This window comes from Lutra lutra, chromosome 3, assembly GCF_902655055.1.
Source record: "Lutra lutra chromosome 3, mLutLut1.2, whole genome shotgun sequence".
NCBI classification, from domain to species: Eukaryota; Metazoa; Chordata; class Mammalia; order Carnivora; family Mustelidae; genus Lutra; species Lutra lutra.
Window position 1 is genome coordinate 43881758 of NC_062280.1, and position 27869 is coordinate 43909626.

Genomic DNA, 27869 nt, shown 5'->3' on the forward strand with positions numbered 1-27869 from the left:
TAGATGGAGGACTGTTCTAAAATAAAAGAAAGTAAGAAAAAAAATGAAAACAATAAAATATGGTGAAAGAAGCTTAACTGGATCCTGGGGGCAAAAACTACCACCTCTGTAAGAGGCATGCTGGGACAAATGGGGAAGGTGAACAGAGCTTCAGAATGGAGGGTGCTTTTCCGTTCTGATTTCTATTTGTGGGTACACTCATGACGTGTGGTCCCCTTGGGAATAGTGCTCCCAGAACTGAGCATCCAGCCTGTTGGGGGCCTGGGGCTCCCTCCATCCCTGTCAGCTGGGAGGGTCCCAGTGGCTGTCAGGAGCCTACCAGTTCTCTGCATGTCAATGTGTCCTTCCCTGTAGTCCTGCCTCATTGAGGGGGACCAGGTCATTCCCCTGCTCCTGCTCCAACTCTGGATCTGCTTTATTCTATCATCCCATAACCCCTCCAGATCCCTGGAATGTACGGAAGAAGATTTTACTGGTGTAGCCAAGTCCTTGCAGCCAGGCCACAACTTTTTTTCAATGGGTGGGTTTCTGCCTCATAAAACGCCTTCACGTGTAAGCTGGTCACACTTTTCACTTTTCCAAACAGCCCTGTTTCCTCACTTCCTCCATGGGGGGTTGGATCAATGTGCCAGGATGAGGCAGGGATTCTGAATTCCCAGACCTTGTGGGGTTGATTCTCCCCTAAAGGGCCATCGTGGGCATATGAAAGGAGTCCATACTGGGGGAGTTAGGGATTGGGGTCTTCGTGAGCTAGTTGTGTATCCTTGGGCTCCGTGGTTGGTCACCTTGGGTCAGTGGACTTGGTGCTTCTTTGTGGCACCATGGCAAACACCGGAGTCACCTGTGGACCATGAACAGCAAAGGAAAATCAATACCACCAAACACGTGGCTGGCTCCAGATCCTGGGGGCTCTTGTCCAGCAGGCCTGGGTGGGGCCTGCAGGCATGTACTTTTAGAAAGTTCACGGGTCTTCTGACACATGTGTCTGTTGGAGAGCCACCAGACCAGAATGACATCCAACAGAGCTCTTTCCAGGGGAGGGGCTGGTAAGTGACTTCCAAAACGTCTCCGAGGCTCAGAAAAACAACAGCAAAGGAGTGACTCAGTGCTTGGGTCATGCACATTCTTCCCGGGTGAGGCTGAGCCACCCCAGAGCCCCTGCTCTGTGCTCCCATCTGCTGTTCCCCCAGATGCATGACACCCCCTCCACTGGGCAGTGGGGGGGGGATGTTTTCATGTTCGCTGGCCGGCCCTGGGCCTTCCAAGGGGTCATTTGAGCCTGAGTGGGACTGTTAAAGAAAAATAGTGGAGGGGATGAAAAATGGGCTTGGTTTCAAAGAAGTGTGTTTGCAGACAGGGGAGGGCAGTCTTCCCGGGCAGGCTTTGCCTCCGAGTGCTGAGTCACGACCCACCGCTGGCTCAGCACTGTTTCACAATCAGCCTCGGGGTTCACTTGCATCAGGCCCATTCCAAGAAAAAGCCCAAGCCTGGCCTAGCAACGTGCTTTTTTGGTGTGTTAAACACAAAGACGAATTATTCAAAATATGAGAGAAAACAGTCTTGCAAGTGTTATGGGCGGGTTTCCTAAGAATCCCTTGGAGATTTTGGACCCCATTTTTTTCTCTGGTTCTATTAGTTTGTAATACTGTAGCCCAAACAGTTAGCAGCCCTGGAAAACATTTATCAAGCTCCTAGTTGCTCCCTGCCTGGTATCTCAGGCAAACACCTGGGCCCTTCTCTGAGAAGCCCAGGGGAAGGTCACTGATGATCACGTGGGAGGGACTGGAGACCCGCCTGGGGTCCGGTGTCCTGACATGTCCATGGTTTCTGCAGCTACTTGCTCTCTTGAATGACACCTCCTGGCCCACCTGGGCCTACCAGGCAACGTCTTTCCACCTTACCTTTCGAGATTTGGTCCCTCTGAACAGGAGTCTGTAGCTTATGTTGACATCGGTGAGAAAGCAGAGCCAAAGGTTTCATTAAAATACGGACTGAACAGGTGTACAGGTTAGATGGTGGCCTCTGAAAGGTACATCCATGCCCTGATGACAAGTACCTGGGAATGTTACTTTAATTAAAAAATGGAGTAAGTAAAATATACCAAATTTAAGGAGAGTCTTTGAGGTGAAGAGATTATCACAGTTTGTCTGGTAAGTCCTAAATCCAGTGACAAGTGTGCTTGTAGGGACGCCCAGAAGGCGGACTGGAGTGAGGTGACCACATGCCAAGGGACGCCTGGGGCCACCAGAAGCTGGGAGAGGCAGGAAGGGCCTTCACCCAGAGCCCGTGTATGTGGCTCTGCTGCCAGCTTCACCTCACGCTCTGGCCTCCAGAACTGTGAGAATTTCCGTTGTTTGAAGTCATTCCGTTTGTGGTAATATGGCAGCCCCAGGAAATGAAAACAACGGGTGTGTGCACACACATGCGTGCGCGCGCGCACACACACACACACACAGACACCCTGGTGAGTGTGCTACACACACAAGACCTGGACTCTTGATAGGAGCCAGAGGGCAGCTAGGATGGAGGGTGCAGCAGACACCTGGACCATCTCCTCTTGGAGCCTATACCTCCCTTCCACCCAGGCCCTTCATTCTGCCCAGCAGATGCCTACTAGTCAGTCTCAGTCTCCAGGTTGCTGCCCAGGAACATCACATCCTGCCCTCAGTTCTGTGCCTCGGCACACCCCCACAGCTGAAGGGGCTCAGCTGACTGGTCCGAGGTCCATCGCCCTGACCCCTAGGCCACTCCCTGAGGGGGTCACTGTCCTGTGGTTCCAGGGACTTTCTCCTTCTGGAAGCAGCTCAGCCCTCCTGTCATGTCTGCCTCTGAGGACCCCATGCTGCCCTGAGTGGCCCCTGATGTCTCACCGACTACATGTCCCTGTCACACAGCTGTCCTCTGAGCCTTTTTTTTCCCCTCCTTGAAATATGTTCTGTGTCTCTGTCCTTTATCATTTGGATTTTAGAGATGACTTGAGCCATTTTGGATTTTGATGAAGAGTCTTGATGATTTTTCTTATCCACTTTTAGGTGTTGGGGATGTCAATGTTTCCTTCCTGAGACTGAAAACGTAAAGGTTTTCAGCACATTATTACAGCTATTATTATGTTCTGAATGTTGTTCTGAGGGTAGTAAACCCTAAATTTACCATGACTATTATATCTAGAATACGGATATAATACCTGGAGATCACGCATTTTGTCACTATTTTATCTCCCAGCCTTTAGAGTTTGACATTCCCTGAAAGAGTATTTTCTTTTAATACAGCTTTTGATAAGACAGTTCTAGTTAGAACAAATACTTCTTTTTTAAAAAAATTTATTTTTTAAAATTTATTTGAGGGAGAAGGAGAGAGAGAGCGTAAGAGAACACAAATTGGATGGGGGAACAGGCAGAGGGAAAGGGATCCGCGGACATTCCGCTAAGCAGGGAGCCCAACTTGGGCTCCATCCCAGGACCCCAGGATCATGACCTGAGCTAAAGTCAGATGCTTAACCGACTGAGCCACCCAGGGGCCCCTAGAAGAAATACTCTAAAGAAAACTAGAGAGATAAGTGAGTCATGACTTCACAAGGGGCCAGGTGAACCATAACTATCTCTTTTCTGTTTCATGTCAGCTCCTACCATGGCTATTAATTGAGAAGAGTATCCTGGAGTTCTGATTGTTTTTGCTCCTTTATGAGGGCATAGGAAGACTTGTTTTAGACGGGATTAACCACTGTTAGCCTCACTATGGCCCTCCTGTTCACAGAGCAATGGGGATTCTTTTCATTCCAGCCTGAAATTTATCTTCTGATTTTCTGCATGCACTAAATGCATTCCCTTCATCTCCTTCCCCATCCATCATGGTGGAATGCTCCAGTCATGGGATCTGATGAGAAAGGTCAGATGGGACACCTGTTGGATATACTACTTTGTCAAATAATAACCAGAAAGAAAATAATTGAAAGAAGACAGACAGGAATTCATTACTAATTATAGAGCAAGGCCATCTTGGCTTCAGATGCAGAGTTCAAGAGAAGTATATTTGCGAAGTAAGTAGTATTAAAAAAGTTTATGTTTTGGAGGACAAGGGGAGATGGAGAGGAGAAGGAGTTGAGGGAAATTGGAAGGGGAGGTGAACCATGAGAGACTATGGATTCTGAAAAACGATCTGAGAATTTTGAAGGGGTGGGGGGTGGGAGGTTGGGGGCACCAGGTGGTGGGTATTGTAGAGGGCACGGATTGCATGGAGCACTGGGTGTGGTGCAAAAATAATGAATACTGTTATGCTGAAAAAATAAAAAAAATTAAAAAAAAAGTTTATGTTTACAGGTTGGACATAGTTCATATGTTCTGTGAGACTTCAGAATTATAAGCCATCAAGGAGATGCTACGAGAGACCAAAAATAATTTTATCTTTCATCATGGGTAGCTTCACTCTTAAAATAAAGTCTTCCCAGTCGTGATGTCATTTAATTACTAATAAAAGCAATTATATTCCCATCTTGCAATGCTCTCAAATAGTTATTCTTAGAGCCTTAAAGCCAACGGAATTCACTGCATTACTTTGGGCTGACTGCAGAGTCCTGAAATCAACCACCAAACTTGTCCTTTGAAACAAACAGACATCAATTAATGGCGGGTCCCCCAGGGCTGCTGTTGGAGACAGGCTAATGGGCACATCCAGAAAGACAGATGCTACCTTGGCTCCAGAACCTTCCCCCATTTTATGACTTGCTACCACCCATGGCCAAGGCGTTTTGCTAAAGAGTAGTTTGTAGTTTGTTTATTCAGTTTTTCACTCCTGCTTTTAGGAAACTCAGAGACAAGTTTACTGTTCACGGACAGTGATAATTTCACACCCACATTCTCTGCTCCTTGAGATGGTCTCTCTTCTGCTTTGATCTTACATTTTATGTGATGTTCTTCAACAGTGTGGGACACCAGGGCCCAGCTAGGAACTGGCCTTCATTTTCTGATAGAGGGGTGAAGCAAGCCAAGTGGGGACAAGGAGCTTTGGTAGACTGGGCTACTGTGGAAAGTTCTAGAAATGGGGTAGTTGTGCAGTAAGCATTGTAGGCACGCCTCTCCCAAAGTGCCTCTGGTTCTTCCAACATGCATTCCCCACTCCCACAGCACCCCCATGACCCTTGCCCCAGCCTCCCACCCCCCACCTCAACCCCTCTGCTCCCAGGATTACACATGGAGACAGCTATTGCTCTCCCTGCAGAGGGGCTGTCTTGTCTCGCTGATGAACCCTGGCTGGGCTGGACTGCTACTGAAACAAAAAATAATGTGTGGTTTTATTACCAAATTCTTGAACAGTTTATATGTATTCATAATGGGAGATAAGGTGAGTAAAATAACCCCATGTCCATAATTCTTCTGAAACATCTGTTTTCAAAATATTGTTTTACCCAGAGGGTGCCACCTTCAAATAGTTGAAACAACTTCTAGAAGGGCCAGGCTGTCAAGCTTGAGTTTACTGTATGAATTGTAGTTGAACCCTGCAAATATGATTCACTCAATTGCCATCCTTTTCTTCATGTCCATATTTCCGAAATAGCTTTTCCTAAGTGAGGTCCAGAACCACTTGCTTTCGAATCATCTAGAAATCTGTTTGGGTTTGCTCCAAACCTCCTCAACTGGAAATTTTCTGTATAGAACTTGAGTTTAACAGGCTCCAAAAAGATACTAGGCCAATATACATTTTGAGACCCCCTATATCAGGAGTTGGCAAATATTTTCTTTAAAGGCCTAGATAGTAAATGTTTTAGGTTTTGTGGGCCATAGGTCCCGGTAACAGCTAAACTCTACCATAGCAAAACACAGATAAATGGACATGGTTGTGTTCCAATAAAACTTAATTTACAAGAATAAGGGGTGAGCTAGACTTGGCCCCTGGGCGGTAGTTTGCCAACTCATAAATTAGTGAGTTTAGAGAGTGGAGACCATATCTTTCTTGCTTACCATTGCACAGAATTCAGCCAAATCTGCATCATAAAATAATCACTTAGTAAACACCGAGTGCATGAATGAGTGGACCTTGACTTCTTAAGGTTGTCTAAAAATTTACATAAACTACAATTCACTCTTTCTGGGGTGCGATTCTAGTATTTTGGCAAATGCATCATCATGGAACCACCACTGCAATCAGGATAGAGAGCTGCTCCACCCCCGCACCAAGTCTCCCCAGCTGCTCTTCATAGTCACACTGATCTGTTCTCTGTCATTACAGTTAGTTAGGTTTTTGCCAAAAGATCAAATACATAGAATAATGCTGTGGGTAGTTGTTTGAGTCTGGCTTCTTTCACTTAGTACAGAACAATAGTGATTCATTGATACGTATATTATATGTATCATTAGCCTGGTCCTTTCATTGAGGATCAATATTCTGTTGTATGGGTGGATCAGTTTGTTCACTCATTTGCCCACCGAGGGAAACTTTGGTTGTGTTCAGCTTTTGCCAATTAGAAATAAAGCTGTTATAAACACTCCTGTACAGGGTTGTTTTTTTGTCTTGTTTTGTTCATTTTTTCCCTTAATTTAATTTTTTCAGTGTTCCAAGATTCATTGTTTATGCACCACACCCAGTGCTCCATGCAATATGTGCCCTCCATAAAACCCACCACCAGGCTCACCCAACCCTCACCCCCAGTCCCTCCAAAACCCTCAGTTTGTTCCTCAGAGTCCACAGTCTCTCATGGTTCTTCTCCCTCTCCAATTTCCTCCAATTTCACTTCTTCTCTCCATCTCCCAATGTTCTCCATGTTATTCCTTATGTTCTACAAGTAGGTGAAACCATATGATAATTGACTCTCTCTCCTTGACTTATTTCATTCAGCATAATCTCTTCCAGTCCCGTCCATGTTGATACAAAAGTTGGGTATTCATCCTTTCTGATGGAGGCATGATACTCCATTGTATATATCACCACATCTTCTTCATCCATTCATCTGTTGAAGGACATCTTGGCTCTTTGTGGACACATGTTTCATTTCTCTTGGGTAAGAAATTCAGAGTGGATAGTTGAGTTGTATGGGAAGAGTCTGTTTAACTTTATTGGAAATTGAAATTTCTTTGGAAAGCTGTCTGATTTTGATTCCCACAAGGAATGTGTGAGATTTCCACTTGTTCTATAACCATGCAAGCACTTGATATTGTCCATTCAAAAAAAATTGTAATCATTCTGGTAAGCATGCTTGAGGATAAATATTCTGTTGTATGGGTGGATCAGTTTTCTGTGGTATCTCATTGTGGCTTCAATATGTATTTTCTTAAGGAGGAATGATCTTGAATATCTTTTAATGTGTTTATTTTCCACCTGCATATCTTCTTTGGTAAAGTGTCTGTTTAAATTTTGTCCATTTAGAAAAAAATTGTTTTGGTTGAATTTTGAGAGTTGTTTATATATTCTTGAAACAGGTTCATGGTCAGTTACATGACTCACAAATATTTCCTCTCAGTAAGTGGCTTGTCTGCTCTTTCTCTGCCATAAGACAGATGTTTTGGAATTTGCATGATGTCCAGTTTTCCCCCGTTTTCTTTTATGGATTGTACTTTCATTATCCTAACAAAGACCTCTTTGCCTAACACATGATCACAAATTTTTTTTCCTGTGTTTTTTCTAACCACTTTATAGTTTTACATGTTACGTTTATGTCTATGACCCACTGACTTAAGTTCTATATGAGGTGGCAGATGTAGATCAAGGCTTATGTTTTGCATATGGATGTCACAATTTTCCAGCACTATTTGCTGAAGACTATCCTTTCTTCCTTGAGTTGCTTTTTCACATTTGTTGAAAATCAATTGACCATATCCATGAGGGCCTATTTCTAAGCTCTCTCTTCTGTTCCATAGATCTACAATGTCTATTTATTTTTACCCTTCTTTAATTCTTGATATTAATAATCTGTATCTCCTCTCTCTTTTTTCTTTATTAGTCTGGCTAGAGGTTTTATTAACTTTATTGGTCTTTCTAAAGAACAAGCTTTTGGTTTATTTTTGTCCACTGTTTTTTTCTATTATAAATTTCACTGATTTCTGTTCTGATTTTTATTATTTCCTTCCTTTATTTGCATTTAGGTTTAATTCATTCTTCTTTATTTATTTTACTAAGGTGAAAATTTAGATTAATGGTTTTAAATATATTTCTCTAAAATATACATGTAATGCTATAAATTTTCCTCTAAGTATGATTTCTCACTGCATCAAATACATTTTTGTTTTATTTTCATTTTCTCCTAGTTCAAAATGTTTTTTATGACTTCTTTGAGACTTCTTTGATTCATTAGTTATTTAGAAGGCTATTGTATAATTTCCAAATATTTGGGAATTTTCCAGTATTCTATCTGTTACTGATTTTCAGCTTAATTTTATTATAGTCTGAGAATATACTTTGTGTGATTTCTATCTTTTAAAATTTGTTAAGGTGTATTTTATGCCCCAGAATGTAGTCTATCTTAATGAAAGTTCTGTGTGTTTTTGAAAGGAATGTATACTCTAATGTTGTTGGATGTCAATTAGGTCAGGTTGATTGATAGTGCTGGTCAGGTCATTTACGTCCTTCTTATTTTCTATCCTCTCTGTCTGTTGATTACTGAGAGGGGGATGTTGAAGTCTCCAGGTTTGTGAATTTATCGATTTCACCTTTCAGTTCGATAAGGTTTTGCTTTGTGTATTTTTCCATCCTATTATTATGTGTATACATGCTTAGGATTGCTGTCTTCCATAAGAATTGACCTCTTATCATTACATTGTGTCTCTCTTTGTTCCTCATAATCTTCCTTGTTTTGGGAATTTGGCTTTGCAGAAGCTAATGTGGCTACTCTAGCATGTCCTAAATTATATCTATGGTATATCTTTCTTCATTCTTCAACATCCAATGCTTTTGAGTCTTTCCTTATTATTTTATTTTATTTTATCTATTTAGTTTTTAAGACTTTATTTATTTGACAGACAGAGAGTGAGGAGAGAGAGAGAGCGCACAAGCAGGGGGAACAGCAGAGGAAGAAGCAGAAGAGACTCTCTGCTGAGCAGGGAGACCGATGCAGGACTCGATCCCAGGACCCTGGGATCATGACTTGAGCTGAAAGGAGATGCTTAACCAACTGATCCACCCAGCACCCCCTGAGTCTTTTTTTTTTTTTTAAGATTTGTTTATTTATTTATTTGAGAGGGAGAAGGCATGTGTGTCTGCATGAGTGGGGGGGAAGGGCAGAGAGAGAGAGAGGAAGAGAATCACAAGCAGATTTCCTGCTGAGTGCAGAGCTGGACTTGGGGCTCAATCTCATGACCTTGAGTTCATGACCTGAGCCAAAATCAAGAGTCGTTTGCTTAACCTGAGCCACCCAGGCACTCCTGTATTTGAGTTTTTATATTTAAAATGTTTCTTATGGCTAGCATAAAGCTGGGTCCTTTTATTTTCTCTTAATTTACTTTGACAGTCTCTTTTATTTGTTGTGTTTGGACCATTTGCATTTAAAGTGATAATTCAGGGGTACATGGATGGCTCAGTTGGTTAAATGTCTGACTCTTGATTTCAGCTCAGGTTTTGATCTTAGGGTCATGAGTTCAAGCCTTGCATTGGGCTCTGTGCTGGGCATGGAGCCTACTCAAAAATAAATAAATAAATAAATAAAATTAAAGTGATTGTTCATATACAGGCATCCTTGCTTTGTATAGTTGTGTAGAGCTGTAGAAATGACCATGGAAGCTGAAACCACATGGAATGATCTCAATCATCAATGTAAAAAATATGATGGTTCCATGAACTCTAAAACTATATTGTCAAAACGTTAAAAACTCTTATATATTTGGTTACCAATATATAGGAAAATGAAAAAAAATAGTAAAACTAATATTTACTTAGAGTACCATAATGTAAAACATTAGGAACATTGAGAATTGAAGTGTTTCATTCTTTGTCAAAAACTATCAAGTATGTGAACAGTGCTTGCCTTCTTCTCACTTACAACTTCTGTAGGTTCTGAGATCCTCTCTGTGCTTTAGCAGGTTGCCATTTTGATCAGCCTCCAACATTTTCTCCTTTGCTTTTGTATGTCATGACATATCTCTGGGTGTTGATCCAGCACCATAACACTGGGAAATCCTCATCGTCTTTGTGAGAACCACTGTCCTCATGTGCATTGCACGTGTGCCTCACTAATTTCCTGGTTTGCATGTGGAGCCCCTTCATGACAGCAGTGCCAGCATTGCTGTGGTCATCTACTTCTTCTATAAATCCATTCATGTTCCACTTGAATTTTTCCTGAACAAATTACTTCTCACTTATTTCATGCACTGTCATGTACGTTGGCCAATTTCCTCTTTTGATTATCTATTCTTGGGTGTCTTGGTGGCTCAGTTGGTTAAGTGTCTGCCTTTGGCTCAGGTCATGATCCTAGGGTGCTGGGATCAACCCCCACATTGGGCCCCTGCTCAGTGGGGAGACTGCTTCTCCCTCACCATCTGCCTCTCTCCTCACTCATGCTCTCTCCCCCATCACTCTCTCTCTCTCAAATACATAAATAAAATCCTAAAAAAATGATTATACATTCTTTGTAAATACTGCATGGTTTTATCACTGGAACAAAAGGAGACAACAGAAATAGACAACTTTGCTATCCATGAAGCAATGGGCAAAAGAGTGATCATCCACCATAGATTCTGGAAGAAATGATGATATTGGTGGCTGATGTGACACATGTCATTATTTATGTCAGGGTCTGCAGACAGGAGAGCCAGTGGTGAAGCCTGTGCTCTATGTAATTCCTCATAGTTAACGTGCCATGGGAGCTGAACATAGAAGAGTGTTGTTGGGGGGCTGGTCTTACTGAACTCAATTGTTCTTGTCTCCCTTTGTGCTTCTCCTCAGAGTCTGTCTCTGACAGTAACTCAGCTATTGTCTACTAGTATTGTGGATGGAGTCTTAACCAGGTGGTTTAGGGAATGGGGGAGGGGATTGCATCACACACTGGATGGGATGTCACTGTTGCTATTTGGAAATGTCATTCCCAAGATGAAGGCTTTGTTCTGTAAGGAGGAAGTTTTAGTTGGATTAGACACTCCTTTCTTCCTCCTATAAGGACCATGAGAAGTATCAGGGTTACTCCCTTTGCATTCACCAATCCTCTCTATAAAAGCTGATTGGAGTTCCTGGTGGAAAAACCTGAAGAAGTGTGGGTATTTCTCTAAAATTGTGCCCTCAGGAGCTTCTCACTCAGGATCCCACACTCAGAGTCCAGCAGTTCCTCAAAATTCCCTATCTTAATGTTCTTACTGGCTTGTGGCATCTGGTAATTTCTGCTCCAAGTTAGTCAATCTAAGGTCCTCCATCTCCTCAGGGCACCTGTTATTTCAGATGTCAGGGTGGTGGTTTGCCCCCAGACCTCGGTTCTCTGAATGGTCCAAGAAGCCAATATTCAGTTCATCCTGCTTTTCTTATTGCAAGGATGGAATGCTAAGCTCTTTACATGTCCAGCTAAAACCAGAAGTCCAGCAAAGTCATGTTGGAGTTTCCTTCTCAGCTTCCTGGTTGTGAGGCTCACAGAGAAAGCGAGGTCACAAGTGGAAAGCCATTAACTAGAACCATTAGCAACCTGGTTCTAGTCAGATCCAAAGGGTTCAAGAAGGGCTGGAGTCATTCCCTGTCATAGATAAGATCTCTGGAATTTTTTCCCTAAGAAGCCTGGGAGCATCTACAGGACACTCCAAAATCAGTCCACATGCCTTGTTAAACACCTATAGTGGTTGCATCTCACCACATCTTACCATTCCCAATGTGTGCCCTGAAATGCTGTTTTTGGGGATGTTAATCAGAGTCATGGGATGTTGGGGCAGGCAAGGGTGGAAACTAGGAAACTAGTTTGGGAAACTGGGTTGTACCTTGTGGGAAACTCTGATTCCAGGGTTCCAATCCTTGTACCAAGCTGGATTCTGGGACTGAGGGAAAAAGGTGGGAGGGTTCACTGAGCAAGTCTCCTCCGAGACATTAATAGGGATTTGACTGTGTCTTGGGTGAATCAAAGGATTCTAAAGACATGAATTGATGTGGCCAAATTAAATACCTATATAAAAACTCTTGAGGAAAAAAGAATCCAAATGTGTACTAGATTAACTGAAGCAGATAAAACAATCAATGCCCTTAAAGATCACACAAGAGGTCACTACCCTGGGAAAGCTTTGAAAATTAGAAAACTTTGAAAGTTAGAAAATCACAGTCTGAAGGCAGAGGCTGTGTCCTCCTGAACTGCACCGCCGAAAAGAAAGAATGTTCACCAATTATCTGATTTGGAGGGAGCTTCCCCATCAGGGTACAGGAGTGTCTTCCAAAGCATATGGTAAGAGCAGTCACACATGAAGGTGTTAATGTATGACACCTACAAAATACAAGCCAAAGTTCTTTTGGAAAAATTTTAAGGATTCACTGGCTATTATCCAAGGCAGCTTATTTTCCAAGAGAAAAAGTTCAAGATAATGCATTGAGTGCTCTTTTGGCTGAGAGACCCCCACACAACTTAAAAAATGAGAGTTCTTATCTGAGACCAAAAATATTGAGGAAGAATTTTAAAGGTTTCTAAAGTATCTGTCTGTCCCTGCTGTTGCTGATGGGGCATTTGGCAGACCTGAGAAAGCAGGAGCACTGGGGCTGTGGCCGATGGGGGTCCAGGGTTCAAGGCCCTGGGGCAAGAGCCTCCACTAGGTCTATCCTTCCCCACATGGAAGCTGTTCACTGAACATGAGAAGGAGGGGCTGGCTTTGATCCAACCTTGCCAGAGAACGGAGGGCGGTTGGCCTGGCCTCCATCTTCCTTTGTCAGATAGCACAGATTCCAGGAGCCCTGGGGTGGGGGGCAACCTCTGGGAGGAGGACTCTGTTCTTCCCCAGATTGTAGACCAGAAGAAAAAAACTGCCTAGGGTTCTTCCCCACTTAGGAGCCCACCTCGTCCAGTACATCTTCTGAGGTGCAGAGAAATAGATCTACACCAGGCACCATCCATACAGCATGAAAGTAGAAATGTGTTGCTTCTGAGTTGTTTCTACCTTCAATGAGGCTGCGTCTGAAGATCCAGAACCATAGTAAGGCACTTTTCTCTCTACCAAAGTAATTTTTGTTTTTTTCTTTTTAGTTTTACTGCTGTTAGTTTTTATTGGCCCAAATGGAAACTTGATAGGATTTTGTTATTTTTAGATAATGTTTTATAAGTGGAGATTATTTAAATGTGACTCATAAATTACTTGATTCCATTTTATTTTATTTGAAGATAGTGCAATTAGAGTATCTTTACTGTTGTTAACAAGTCCACTAAAATCATCCAAAAGCATGGCAAGAATTTTATTTTGAATAGAATAATTTTGAAATTTGTTTTATTTTGGTTTCACTGTTGTTAAGTAACTATATAACATCTCAAATGGAGATTTGATTCACAATTTCTAGGATGGTGTTTTATAAATATATATTATACAAGCGTGAATCTTATTAGTCAGTTGTTTCTATCTTATCTTATTTGTAGATGGTACGAAAGTGTTTTTCTTACTGCTATTTAACAATATCTTCTATTGATCCAGAAAGAGTAAAGTTTTGTCTCCCTTCGAAAGTAATGTTGCATTTGTCTTATTTGACTTTGATTCTGTAGTTAAGTGACTATACGAGTGCTCAAATGGAAGCTCAGTAGAATTCTAGTTCTTAGGATAATATTTTATTTTATGTTTTAAATATTTATTTATTTATTTTAGAGAGAGAGCAGCGGGGAGGGGCAGAAGGAGAGGGGGCGAGGTTCCCAAGCAGACTCTGCTAAGCGCGGAGTCAGATGCGTGGCTTAATCTCATGACCCTGAGATCACGACCTGAGCTGAAACCAAGAGTCATTTGCTTAACTGACTGAGTTAAGCACTGAGCCACCCAGGCCCCCCTAGGATAATGTTTTATGAATGTAGCTTATTTAAAAGTGAATTTCCCAAGTGCACTGTCTCTTTCTCCTCTAACGTGTGTAAGAGGAGTACTTCACTTGCTGTTCAACAAAGCTCATGGCAGTGTAGTGTAGTGAGAATTTCATGTGATCTTTCTCGTGTTTGGAGGTATTTGAAACTTAAAGTTGATTTCTGTTTACCAAGGGAATAATTTACTCTAGTTATAAGATAACTAAACAAAATTTGATTTTAAAATATAGTTTTGGAAACTTTGATATGGCCAAAGATCCCTCCTTCTGTATTCATTATGAATGGTAGGGTGTATGTAGAGAGGGGTGTGGTTGGGGTTATGGAGGATCCTACAAAAGCTTTGGATTTTGCTCCTCAGTTTCACCCTTAGAACTGAGGAAGAATGACCTGAAAGAGGCCCCAGTGCCCAAAGCTAGAACAATTTGGCAACAAAATTGATAATGTAACATTGGATTATAACATACAATGTAAAGTAATCACACATGACTCCATGCTGGTGTAAATAAAAAATTGAATAAAGATATGAGAGAGAAGAAACAAGTCTTCCTTGCAGAAGAATTCAAAATCAGAGATATATAACTCCCTTTCCCAGAAGAGGAGCTGAAAATCCTCTCTCCAAGTGGGCAGACATAATGACTGGCTCCCAAAAAACAAAGTATGGAAAGGAAAGGTCCTAACACTACAGTGAAGAGGCCTCACAGATACACCTTAAGTAAGTGATCAAGGGTAGGATCTCCAGTGATAAGTCACACTGATATCACGTCCCTTTTGATGGGATAAGTTCACTGCATATCCATGGATTCTTTCCCCAAATCCATGACCCCAGTCTCATCATGAGAAACTATTAGACAAACCCAAATTAAGGGGCCCTGCAAAGTCCCCTACCAACACTCTTCAAGTCTATGAGATCACAGAAAGGAAAGATGTATGGACAGGACATCACAGATCAGAGAAGGCTGAGGAGACATGATTGACTAAATGCATTTAGGAAAAGGGTATTAGTGGAAATACTGGTGAAAACCAATAAAACCTGGAATTTAATTGAGAATAATGCACCAATGTTAATTTCTTAGTTTGGACAAATGTGCCTTGGTCATGTAAGATGTTAATGTTTGCAGAAACTGGGAAAAAGGTAAACAGGAACTCTCTGTACTATCTTTGCAAATTTTCTATAAATCTAAAATTATTCCCAAATTAAAATCTGTTAGACTTCTGAGCCCAGAAAAGATGGTGTAGGTTCATCTCCCTGCTGTTCCTGCTAAGCACAGCAAAACCCTGGACAAAGGCAATAGACAATTGACCCTAAGGTGACTCTGAATATCAAAAGGAAAGGACTGACTAGTTGGGGGCCTGGCTGGCTCAATCAGTTAAGGGTCGGACTTTTGGTTTTTTGACTCAGGTCATGATCTCAAGGTCAGGAGATCCAGTCCTACCTCAGGCTCCATGATCCTTCTGCTCCTTCCCCCACTTGTGCTAGCTCTCTCTCTAAAATAAATAAGTAAATAAAGAAATAAATAAAATTAAAAAAAAGATACAGAACAGTTCCATCACAAGACTCTCTTGATCTACCCTTAAAACAACAAGAAAAAAAAAAAAAAGACTGACTATGACCCTTAGGGATTGAGGAATAACAAGTAGATGTGTTCTCTGGGTTTAAAAATTTTTTAATTTAAAAACAATTTTTCTTCATGTCCCATATATCCCAGGCTACATGCTAGGGGAGCCTGAAATTCAGAACTGCCAGGAGAAGTAGACAACAGAAACACTAAGACAATCTTGGTCTTTCTGGCCAAAAGACCAAGAAACAGACTTCCCAGCAGGACAGAAAATTTTTTGGCAATATCCTTGTATGGATGCCCCCCACCTTCCACCCCAAGGTGGTGTCAGCAGAGCCTGAGAACAGAGGGCAGATACCCACTCCTGTTCCCCACTCTGGGCAGGCACTGAGGACCTGGAGAGACATTCCTTTTCCTCACTGTTTTAGTGTCCGTGAAGGCAAACAGGAGATTCTAGGTTTCCTCTCTCATGGCAGCTGGTGTCCACCCCTCCTCCCAACTTAGAGACTGAAAGGAGAATTTCAGATGGGAGGGAGCTGCAGAAAGGGATTTTTTTAAACCTGCATAAGACGTCCTGGGCAGACATCTAACCACTCAAACATGAAACCGCCCTTAATAAACATACCAGAAGGTTTGAGAACTGGACATGGCCTCTGAGCAGTGTACAAAGTAGACCAGAATAGCACTACAAGGGCTCCAATCCAGATTGTCACTGGAACTACAGCCCACGCACATAGGCCAGGACCTGTGCACTAAATATAGACTGAGTGATGGCTGTTAAAATAGGAGATTCATAGAAGATCCAGATTGCCTAATGCACTATTCAGATGTCCAGGGTACAGCAGAAAATCACTCATCATAACAAGGTGTTCACTGGAATGTGCACTGGACAGACTTGCATGATCACACCGGTTTCCCTGGGACAGAATACCTCCCTGTGCATCAGTGTTCTAAAGTTTCTAATGTCTCTAATGAGAGTGCCCTTGGACACCTGCTTTGGGGAGGTGAGGAGTAGAGACCCTCATGGCTACTTGCGGGGTGTGGGAGGCAGGGAACTGAGAAGGGTGAAGGAGAGTCAGGTAGCAAAGGAAGGGAGGGTTGGATTAAGGAGCTCACACCATCACTTTCCAACAACATTGAAACAAAATCCTTTCCTTGGGTTCTTTACACCATTGACCATTTTCTATTGAAAATACTCTTGATTTGTGTTCATGGCCAAAAGCAATAAACAGACACTTGATCATTACTTGGATGTCTCTTCTGAATTGATGGAAGGATGAATGATTCGTCATTCCTAAAGAACTAAATTCATAAATCTCCATATTAAATCTCACGACAGAAGGATGCTGCCCCACTTTCACATCTCCTGTAAAACCTACAGCTCATGCTCCTTTGATCTGCAGCGTCCCCTCTGTCCTCAGCTTTGTCTAAGAAATTCGATATTTGGGAGACAGATCTTGTCTATTCTTTTTTTTTTAAAATATAATAAGCAAACTTTTCAAACACTTTAAGGTCATTAAGAAGCAAAATACCTTGGCCACATGACCTCAGTTATCCCCCACAGAAACACTTCCATTCAGTAATGAGAACGGAGGGGCAATACAACCATTGTGGAAATGGAATACAGCTTCCAGCTTAGACTACCTAAGATTGGTTAATGTCCTTTGCAGTTTACAAAGCACTTTCACGTACAACAGTGTCTTGTTTGAGCCATGTATTAGTCAATGTTGTGCCCCGTGGACTTGCAGAGAGGTTTGTTATCACACCAGTCATGATGAATGGGTTTCCCATCATTAGACAAAGGTTGAGTTAAATCCTTCATTTTAGAATTAGGAACTTTCTCCAGATGTATTTTCATGGCACCTTTTGTTTTAAAAATGCCAATTATGCCCAAAGCGTTCTGCTTTTGACTGGCTTTTAGGAAACTTAAAGGCTCAATTTAATGTTAACTTGTTATAATAAGCTCATATCAAGATATTGAGACACCCAGCCCTTCTGCTTCTTTAAGATAGTTTCTAATTGTACTACTTTTCATTATGTTCCATCATGCTTTTAGACATGAAAGGGGCTTTGGATGTTATCCAAATGGCAGTAGGAAGCCATAAAAAGGTTTTGGCAGGGAGATGACCTGATTGAATAAGGATTTAAATGGATCATTCTGGTTGTCACATGGGGAATGGAGTGCAGTGGGCAGGCATGGGGGGAGGGACATTGAGCGTGAGACCAGAGCAGAGGTTTGGAGCAGGTGTCACAGAGGAGATTGGCAAAGGAGGACAGGTTCAAGGCAATTTTGGAAGTAGAACTGATAGGAATTAGTGGTGGTGTGGCAATGGGGAGACTATCTGATGGATGGCCAGTAAAAGGAATGGAGTACAAGAAGGAGTCTGGGGATAGAAGGGGACGAGCAACCATGGTGTGGTACTTTATGGTAATATACTAGACTTCTCTTATCTGTGAAATTGTGGGGAGAGGAAGACAATGAATCAGAATGTGAAGGGAGTTTGCATTTCTCAAGGATGTCAGGGACACATGCACAGACTAGTGCTGCTTGTCAAGTTGCTCTTGTTACCAGTGTGTGTCCCTTGGTGAGGGAAAGTGTTTCTTCTCTGCGGAGTTGTGGCTAGGGATCTCCCACTTGTGGCACAGAAAGAAAACCCCTCGGCCCATGGTGGGAGAGGGGGAGGCAGGTGTTGCCCTCTCAGGTCTATCTTGGTTATCAGTCACCACTCTCTTCCTTTTTCCCTCCCAGGGTGAGACGATAAGTGGGCCCACTAACTCAGTGTTTTGAACGTTGTGTCCTCTGTCTTATCCCATCTCCCCAGCTTAGGGATCCTCCCCTGTGACTTGCACCTCTTCTAATTGTGTGGGAGAAAGTGGCATTTTAGCTGGAGTTATGGACTGATCGCCATGTTGCTTTGATATCGGGATGGCTGCTTCTCTTTTCCCTGGGACTTCACTGTCTCTGCCAGGTTCTTTCTGTGGGAGACGCCGGTCTGTCTTTCACCTGGTGTAAGTCCAAGGCTGCAAAAGAGGTATGGGGAAGAGGAGAGCAGGCAGGCATGACCTCTCATGCCACATTTGGCTGGTCCCAGGGCAGTGCAACTGTCTGCCATTAAACAGAAACCTCTGAGTTACAATTAGGTGAGAGAGTAAGAGGATGTTCCAGACTCGAGCATCTCACGGCCAGGACCACATGGCACTCACCCAACAGCATTAGTTGGATAAACATCTGTTTCTATAAGATATTGTCTACAGTTTCACTTAGAGAGCTTTTCTAACCTAATTAGGTGTGTCAACTCTGTGGCTGTAATCAGTGCTCTTGGGTTAACCTTCATAAACAGTCAAATTTAGATGGCTTTATGGGCTGTCTCAAGGAGTCCTTGGGTTCCACTAGACATGACAGATTACCGCACGGTGTAACTGAACTGTGCAGCCTGCTGACCTTTAATATGCACATTAATGGAGATTGAGTCTTGGCACCACCTTGCTGTTTTGGCTCTTGTGTTGCCTTTGTACATTAAAGTATGGATAATGTCTAGCAAATTAGAGTGACCTGAACTGGTTCCAAGTTATGAGTTCTCAGTGAGTTTGCTTAAGAAGGAGCCCAGCAATTAGCTCTGAAGTCATTCTCATCTCCCATTGCCTGCCCCTCACCTACCCCCTGCCCTGGCCCTGGGTTAAGTGATGGGATTACAAATTAACCCAGCTAGAATGGCCATCAAGATCAAATAGTGCACCTTGTCTCCTCAGAAATCCTGAAGAATGAATGGCCATTGTTTTTCTCCCCAACTCTTCCCAGCTGTTTGTCATTTGGAATAAACATGAAGGAGCAACATGAGTTAGAAGGGGGCTTCGGGTGGCTTTGGATGTTTATACGAAGTTATCTGATGTGTTATGGTAAAGTTCTCTCCCTAACCTTTCTAGGTTGTTACTGCATTTCTTTTCCTTTTATAAAAGCATTTCTCTTCCTGATGGTTGATCTTGGGGTCCTCATTTGCTCAGACCCTCTCCTTGCCCTGGGGAGTTCTAGCGGAGTGTACCTTGTAAACCTGTGTTCATCATTTCATCAGAAGTGGTCAGTTATTTTTTAAATAAGGAAGCAATGACCCAACACTACAGGTCAACCTACGAAGCTACTAAAGAGAAATCTGAAATTGTAAAATAAGTTGATGAAGGCAAGTGAAGTGGAGTCTGTTGTTTTTGGAGACACTATCAATATTCAACTGTAATAAAAAATGACTGGGCAAAAGCAATTCTGATATATAATAAAGATTAGCCTCATTTTATGAGGCAGGTTACTCCCTAGTTGAGAAGAGTTGAAGAAACATAAATTGCCCTTCCCTTTTCTGGGAGATAAAAAGCGCCTTTCCCTCTTCAGCCTTTGATGTTGGGTACAGCGTGTGTTCTTTAGGGCTCGTGGTTGAGAGCATTAAAGTTTCTTGCCCTCTTTTGCAGCAGCTATATCTTTTATATATATGTTAAAAAAAGAAACTCGAATTTGCTCAAACTCTCCTTTGTCTTTTCCAGAGCTGGATTGTCTGGTTCTCTTCCTGAAAAATGTTTTTAATCCTTCAGCCTTTACGAGACAAGAGTAAATAAGATACGTCGGGGTGCTAGGGAGGTGGTGTTGCAGGGGAAGAAGAACCCCAGACGGAGTGTCGTGCCCAAGGCTGCTCACACTGGCTTGCAAGGGCTGGAGGCTTAGTTTTCAGCCATTGGAAGAGCTGGTTGATTTCACATGGGTCGCTGGAAATTGATCGTGGTGGGATTATTCATTTGGCAAGAGCGCCAGTCGTGGCTCTTCATGCCAACCACCCATGAGGTTATTAGCATATGTCCCTAGACCACTGCTTCTTCTGGAATAGACCACAATCTGGGTGCAGAACCCTTCTCCACCATTAGTGACTCTGATGGCAAAGTGGGTCATTTCTCAGATGCTTGGGAATACACAGAGGCTCGGGGCCGGGGGGTGGGGACGGTCGGTCTAGGACTGGGGGTCTGGGTTATCAGTAGCCTTCACTGCTGGGATTCTCTCACTCGCACTCTGACTCCGCTGAGTTCTGGGAACAGAGAGGCTTCTTGCTGTCTGTGCACAGACAGACCAAGCATTTAAACAAAGGCAGGTGAGCTCCTGGGACAGCAGGCAGTCCCAAGGAGCAGCAGGTGGGGGGGCCAGGCCTGGCACTCAGTCTTGATTCCTTCACCTGTGTGGCTGGCTGTCATGGACAATGTCCAGGTACATCTGTTTTAGGAATAAAAACAGTGTAGGAACTTCTTTTAAAGGACTCATTTCAATCCAAGCCACCAATCTTACCCCTATTGAAGAAGTCAAGCTAAAAAGATGTTTCTGAGAAGCCTCAGGCAGTGAGGGGCAGGAATCATGTCCTTGGCTTTATATCCCACGTTCAGGGCTCTGATAATGAAATTCCATGACACAGGAGACCTGGGAGGCATGGACGTTCTTCTTGTGGATTTCTGAGTTCTCGGCAAACCAGAACCAGATGCTTTGAAATCTTGGGTCAGGTTTTCCCGGGCATCCTTAAACCAGTCTGCAATTCTGGCCATTCTACAGCCAGCAGCAGTGAGGAGTCTGAAGGCTGGTTCTCCATTTTTAGAAGCCTTCCCTTGCTTCAGGCTGTCAGACATTTGTTTGATGAGGTCTAAGCACCAATTAACCCGTTTCATCTGAATGTTGACTATTTTAGCTCCTCCCCCTTCCTCCGGCTGGACAGACAGAAACCATCATTTCCAGGTGGAAAGAACACTCCATGAATTTCACTTATGAAGCTGTCCACTGTGAGTACGCTCCACCCCAAAGGAAATCCCAAAAGGAGCCCCGTTTCTGTGGCCTCCCTTCTGCCCAGCTCACCACGCCTTGCTCCTGCATTGCCTGGGAACTGGGTGTCTTGATACCTTCGTCTTCACCATCATCGAGGTGATGTACTATTCATTGAGGACATTCCAAATACCACATTTGTTTGTTCTCGTTGTTGCTATCCTGGTTAAGTTAGTCTTATGCTCTTAGTAATTTCACCGTCTGAACTGAGCAGATGATCAGGGAAAAGGTAGGAAATTCATGAAATCATTAAGGTTAGGACCTTGCAGATGAAGGATCCCAATCAATATTCTGCCCTAGTGGTTCTCAACCAGGTGACTTTGTCTCCCGAGGGACATTAGCAATGTCTGCAGACATAGTTGGTTGGGTAGCTGGTCACTGCTGGGAAGAAGTGTTGCTGGAATCTGGTGGGTAGAGGTCATGAGGCTGCTACACATCCTACAGGGCACATCCTGCCCCTCCCCCCATAAAGAATGATGCGGCCCAGAACATCCTTAAAGCCGAGTCTGAGACATGCCAGTGTCTACCTAGTGAATGAACCCCTTCCAGCCTCAGACTGGACAGCTCCAGGGACAAAGCTGCTCAAGAAACTGTGCACAGGAGAAGCACCTCCTACCCCAGACCCACCCATGCTGTAATGAGCCGGTGACCACTGGAGAGAGCAGGTGGGACCAGGAGACCCCTGGGGACTCAAGACGTCCAGGGGAACCTCAGGTATGTGGTGGCTATCTTCCGTGCACAGAAGCGCATACACACATTTATTAAAAGAGAGGTGGTTGCAAAGGCAGGTATAGAACAGGGACACGGAAGCTGTGGCGGGGTCGGATATGGCTCTCTGAGGACGACCACTAGCTCTCACTGAGGGAGGGTTCATGCGAGCCCTTAAGTTCACAGCGAAGAAAATCCGGAGGTTTCCTCCATGGACTTTGTTTACTTCTGTCCTAGCCCCCACTCCATGCTGTTCCTGTGCCGTTGAATTTTTGGCCCCAGCGGCGTTCACGCTGGGCCGGGAGACGAGCGGGGACAGTGAGGGTTGAAATTCCAGGAGCAGACCTGCGGGACGCTTCAAGGCCAGGAGCACCGTCTCCCTGGCTCTCCTCCCGCTGGAACAGCCTCGGCATCCCATCAGTGGGACCGGCTCTCACGGCCAAACCTGTGAAGCTTGCCAGCAAGGGGAGAAGAAAAGGCAAACCATTACTGCGAAGTTTAGGACATAAGTGGGGAATGAGTGTGCGTGCATGGCTTAGAGGATATCATTCCTCTCCCAGAAACTCTGGATCGCCCTGCAATAAAAACACGGAGCATCCGGCTCGGGGCTGAGAAGGGCCTGGAGTGTCTCCTGGGGGTGTCTTTGAAAGGCTGCCCAAACCACAGCCCTAATCACCGAGGCACGTGGCTGACATTTTAGCAAGCCTGCCTAGACTCTCACGGAACAGAGACTCGGGAATATTGTCCCTTCGGAAAGCCGCTTCCCATTCCCTCTCCTACCCGCCCGGTTCGGGCAGGTGTCCCTCCGTCCGAGGAGGATGTTTGTTTGCACGGTGGCCGGATACCAAGGGCATCGCTCAATACTCTTTTCCAAGGGGTGGGGCTCGGGAATTTTGGCATCACGGTGTGTGTTGCTGTAACAATAATGTTTTACACTAATAATGTTGCTTTCATCCAGATGGGTTTGAAGCATCCTACAAGCTTTGTTAAGTAATTAGAACAAGTTTTAGCAGTTTAATTTGTCTATCGTTGAGCGTAGTTTCTCGGTGAATCATGGGGGGTTTTTGACCACACACAGCAATGGGATATTGATCTGGGATGGGGTAGAAACAAGGGTTTCAGCTGAGCTTCAAGGAAGCCAAGCCTTGGTGTGAACTGGAAAAGCACCAGGTCCCACGGTCTTCTGTTGTACACGGAGTGAGTGAGCACCGAGATGAATGGATGCGTCCAGTGTCTGGTGTTATAGGAGAGGATCAGAGAGGTTATGCAAGTGGTCTGAGGTCACACAGCTAGTGGCTGAAGCAGGCTTGAGCAGTCTGTCCCCCGCAGCAGTGCCGATCTCAGAGAGAAGGACAAATTCTTCAGGGCTGGAAGACCGGTCTCAGGTGGTTTTCTAAGGAAGGCCACTTTTCTCTTCCTTTAAGCTAAGAGATGGATCTTGAGCAGTGGGGTGGGGAATGGTTTGTTCCTCTGTAGGATGGAAGCGGGGGAGCAAGCTCTGGGCGAGAAGACAAATTGCTCTCACGCGGGCACCATGCACCCGGGACAAGGGGACGGTGAGGCACACGTGTGCCCCATCTTTCCTCGCCACACCCCTATGAGGAGGCCAATCTCAACTCCATTCTGCTGCTGAGTACATGAAGTTTTAAGGAAGTGAAATGATTTGCCCAGACACAGCACCCCGAAGGTGGTGCTCTTTGCACTGCCCTCCCACCCGCCATGGGGGGAGCACCGTGTGGACAGCTCCCCACGGCTTTCCCGGTGGCCCTCACGCTCTCTTCAGGCACCTGCACTCTTCTTCTCCTTTTACCCTGAGCCCCTGTCATAACACCTGGCAAGGGGCGAGCACCTGGCAAGGGGTCTTTGAAGGGCACCCACCGCATCCTATGTGCCCTTGAAGACTGACCTTGGCTGTCCTGGCTTGACAAAAGCTGTCAGGAGACAACTTCCATGTCATCTCATCACTTCCTAGGGAGGTGCCCGAGTTGGGCGTGAAAAGTGCCACCCCCAGGGACGTCCCTTCCTCATCCCTGGAACTGGCGAAGATGTTAGGTTACATGGCAAAGGAGAATTAAGGTTGCTAATTAGTTGATGTGAATGTAGGGAGATCATCCTGATGGCCCTGGTGTAATCACAAGGGTCTTCAAAGTGGAAAAGGAAGGTGGGCAGGTGAGCCAGAGTCAGGTGTGAGGACCAGACCAATTCTGGTCACTGCCACTGCTGGCCCCGAGCATGGGCTGTAGTGGAGGCTGGACCCTCATCATCCGGGAAGATCCCTGTGGTTGGTGGAGCTGGGCACTGTCCCCTGTGTGTTTCAGCTAATACCTGCAGAGTCTGTGTATTTAGTTATGAGCAAATGGTCCAGAAAACTAGGAAGAGGCTGAGCAAGGGGGTTAGTCCAGGTGTTTGACTCAAAGGCTCAGGATGTTTCTTGATGTCAACATTCGTTCATTTAATCATTCATTCAGCAAGGATCACTGGCCTCTCCAGGACCAAACAGGATTCTAGGTGCTGAAGATGGGATTCAGGTGGACAGGTGCCTTCCTGTGTCTTCATAACACACACCCTCTCTCCGGGGGCAACAACGTTCGACGTCTCAGAGCCCAGTGGGTTCAGGTAGGGATGGTTTTCGTGAGTGAGGGTGACGTGGGCACTGGGCTGCCCTGCAGGGGTGCAGGCCCGGTGAGTGTGGCTCACTTGGATTTTCAGAGGAAGTCGGATACCTGGAATTTTGAAAATGTGAGCTAGTTTATAAATATTTAAAATGAGGATGACATTTAAAATACTGGCCACCAACTTGATTTTACAAAATACTGGAGACAAACAGAACCCTTTGAGGAGGCTGGATTCAGCCCATTGTCTGCTGATTTTGAGCACTGGTCAGAGTTGGTTTTGCTTGAACCAGAGCAAACTGCAGATATGCCCCAGAGAAGAAGGAGCGAGGGTCACTGGAACACGCTGAGCCCTCGGTGCCCAGCCTTGATCAAACCTGCGGTTACCATGCCAGGTCAGGTGTAATAGCATATGGACCTGACTGCATGCCTGAGAATCGTGCTCCCACAAGGATTTTCCACATTTACTGGTAGAATCGTTGCTGTTGTGAGTGGTCCATGGGTTACAAGGCACGGTCTTGAGGACTTGAGTAGATCTGCTTCTTTAGGACTCAGGTGGTGGGTTTTTCGGTTCCGTCTCAGCCAGCCACACAGCTGGACTGTGCTCAGCGTCCCTGTGTTCTTGGTAGAACCCAAGCTCTGTGCCCTGGGCACCTGCCTTCACATTCAGACGGAGCCAGTGGCTCGAGGGGAAGCATGAGTTTGGCTTCACCTGTCCGTGAAGACAAGGCCGGGACAAGGCCGGGAGGAGCTGGGTGGGGATGGTTTATCATGAGCGTAACTGGGTCTATCCTGACGGACGACATGGACTGGCTCTGTGGTCCGCTGTCCCCAGCTCTCATTGGTCAGCGGCCCCTGTGACGATGGCAAGATCTCCCTGGAGCTCCTGACCCCGGAGCCACAGGCTCAGGCCACCCAGGTCACCTCCTAACAACTGAATCACAAGAAATTCTCTGTTTGTCCATCTACTGTGTTCTGGTGGTCCTTGGCGATGCAAGACCCAAGACCAACCTGGTCATCTCTTGTAGGGAGTTGCTGGTCTCCCTGAGCCTGGGCTCATTGCCTCTTCAGGTTCTGTCGGAACGTCTTGAGACCGGCTTCTCGTAGGCGGCTCACCCCCCCTGAGCCCCTGGCCTCCCCCTAGTCCCTACTAGAATTCCACAGAACCTTCTATTAATTACTCAAAGCACAGCAAACATGGTGCTGTCACAGCACATGCAACTTGACCGTAGACTGGGCCAGCAGGGAGATTCTGATGCAGGAAAGTCACTGTGGTGGGGACGTTAGGGCCCCACTGGCTCCATCTGCCCTGAGCTCTCCCCCCATTGTTGTGCTTCCTACCTCCCGGACCATGCCCTCCCTTTCCGGAGTCCACACTCCCAAGCACTTTGAGGGACAGCGTTCTCCCCACCCCCTCGGTCCCACTGGGGCCCCTGTCACCATGTCTTCCCTGTTACAAATGTGCCAACAACAAAGGCAGCTTTCACATTCTTCCAGCACACAGCAGTCTGGCTCCTGGGTCTCTCCAGCGCTCCCACCCTGGGAGGATTCCGGCTTTCCCTTGCACAGTGAGAGTGTTTTCTCATCATTCTTCCCAAAACAGAGTGGCAATCTGTCTCCAAAGATGAAGCCAAATGACCCGCCGGAGAGGCAGGGCTGTCCTGACACTGTACATGGCGTCACTCCCTTTGCAGCTTGTAAGGGCTTCTGAAGCCAGGTACTCAGCCTGACTCTGAGCAGCGTGCTCCCAGCTCCTGTGCTGGCAATCTCCTTGCTTGGGTCACAGATCTGAGCCTGGGGTCCCCATCCCTGAGTCATGTCAGTGTTCCCGCAGCAGGCTGGGGTCCCCTAACCAGCCAGGCTTCTGTCACGCCAGGCAGGTGCACCGCTCCCTGTCCCTCACACCAGCTAGCGACCCCCTGGAGGGCTTGGATTTTCGTGACACAGGACACCACCAGGCTGGAGGTAGAGTAATGAGTTTCACTCCCCGTTCCCTTCAGCATATTCTACACCACAGCCCGAGGACGGACGTCCTGTCTCGGGGCCAGGGATGCAGACTCCCTGGCAGCAGCACGGACACCTAGCAGATCTCCTTGCACAGGAGCCGGGGTTGTAGGGAGACTCAGCACACCCACCATCCCAGCTCCTCTCCAGACTGGAGGTGGGGATCCTGACCAGGCATGAGGCATCTGCTGTGTCTGGGGCCCCATGGACTTCCGGTGGTGTTTGCAGCCTCTTAAGAGCTGAAAAGAATGTTCGGGTAAGCCTGTAAGGTAAGCCTGTAACCCTGCTCACAGTGCAGGGCAGAGACTGGGGCTCTGGCGTCCAGCGCAGTGGGAACTGTGGTGGGGCCCCACGAATTAACACCTGGACAGCAGCTCAAGGCCAGGCTCTCTGATGAATGTCTGCCCCCGGCACCCACGCTGCTCTCAGGTCTCTTCTCCTATGTATCATTTCACATCACAGCCCATGCACATCGACCCTGAGTGTCCTTCACCTCCTTTTAACGGCTTGTAATTTACCCCTATTTGATTAGTCATTACAAGAGGGCATTGGGATGGGTTAGGTGGTGTCTCCCCAGATTCATATATTGGTATCACAACCCCCAGAATGTGACTTATTTGATGACAGGGTCTTTACTGAGGTAATCCAGTGAAAATGAGGTTATCCAGGTGGGCCCTAAACCCAGTGACTGATGTCCTTATATCAGGGGATATTTGGACACAGAGAGAGATAGACATTGAGGGGGGGACCATGTGAAGACATGGGGAGGTGGTGGCTGTCCACACGCCAAGGAGAAAGGCCTGGGACAGCCTGGGACTGCTGGGACTCACAGCCTCAGAGGGAACAAGCCCGGCTGACACCTTGACCCTGGACTTCTGGCCCCCAGAGCTGAGAGACAATGAGATTCTGTTGCTTTAAGGGCTTCAGTCTGTGGGACTTTGTTCTAGCTATCCTAGCAAAGGAATGCAGACCTTGTCATGTGTGTTTGTTATGATAGATAATCCCACGAGAGCATCTCCACGCCTGTGTGAGCGGGGTATGAACCTTTGCTCCTTCTCCAGGACCCACTCACATGCCCCTGCTCCCCACAGCCCCTCCTAACCCCTCTGTGGGTTAGGACAATGTGTCCCCCGCCTTCCTCCACCAGAGCTCCTGTCCCAGGCGGCGGTCGGCACAGAACTACAAGGCTGTGGGTCCTCTTCTCTTTGCACCCGTCATCCTGAGCT